This window comes from Humulus lupulus, chromosome 1 (genome assembly GCF_963169125.1).
Source record: "Humulus lupulus chromosome 1, drHumLupu1.1, whole genome shotgun sequence".
Taxonomy (NCBI): domain Eukaryota; kingdom Viridiplantae; phylum Streptophyta; class Magnoliopsida; order Rosales; family Cannabaceae; genus Humulus; species Humulus lupulus.
The window spans coordinates 128794554-128795275 of NC_084793.1; the positions used below are offsets into that span (position 1 = coordinate 128794554).

Consider the following 722-nt stretch of genomic DNA (forward strand, 5'->3'; position numbering starts at 1 on the left):
ACTCTTGCAGTTGATGTTCCATCCCTCCACAGATGAAGCATGGATCTCGTGTCTCTACCTTTGCAGCCATGTGGATTCCTCTACCTTCTTGAGATTTGAAAGCCTCGAATTGTTGTCTCAATGATTCAATTTGGCTTTTGACGTTGTCATCTTCCCTTAATTGGTAGATTCCAGTTGATCGTGGCTTGTCCATAGGACTCGGTCCATTCCATGTGTAGGACTTTTCAGCAAGATCGTCGAGGTGCTCGAAAGCTTCATCAGGATCTTTTTGAAGGAATTCGCCATTGCACATCATTTGTACGAATTGTCTTTGTCCAGTTGTGAGACCGTCATCGAAATAGCTTATCAGACGCCAGCTTTCGTATCCATGATGTGGGCATTGATTTATCAAATCTCTAAACCTCTCCCATACCTGATGGAAAGTTTCATGATCTTTCTGGATGAAGGTAGAGATTTTCCTCTTAAGGCTGCTAGTCTTATGGGGCGGGAAATATTTGGCAAAGAATGCTTTTGTCATTTCGTCCCATGTTCCGATAGATCTAGGTACAACCAGCTTTTTGCTTTGTCTTTGAGCGAGAAAGGAAAGAATTTCAATCTCACAATGTTGGTGACATCAGCTCGGTTGTTGAATGTAGCCACGACCTCTTCGAATTCCCGTATATGCACGTATGGACTCTCATTTTCCAACCCATGGAAGGTTGGTAAAAGGTTAATCATGCCGG

The 722-nt window shown here is 43.2% G+C and overlaps 1 non-coding gene across 1 annotated transcript; it reads left to right on the forward strand.

Annotated features, from left to right (window-relative positions):
• The first annotated feature begins 362 nt into the window (after positions 1-362).
• Positions 363-469, forward strand: LOC133813413 (small nucleolar RNA R71). Its single transcript, XR_009884425.1, has one exon. It is a non-coding gene; the product is annotated as a small nucleolar RNA R71 (small nucleolar RNA).
• Positions 470-722: the final 253 nt, after the last annotated feature.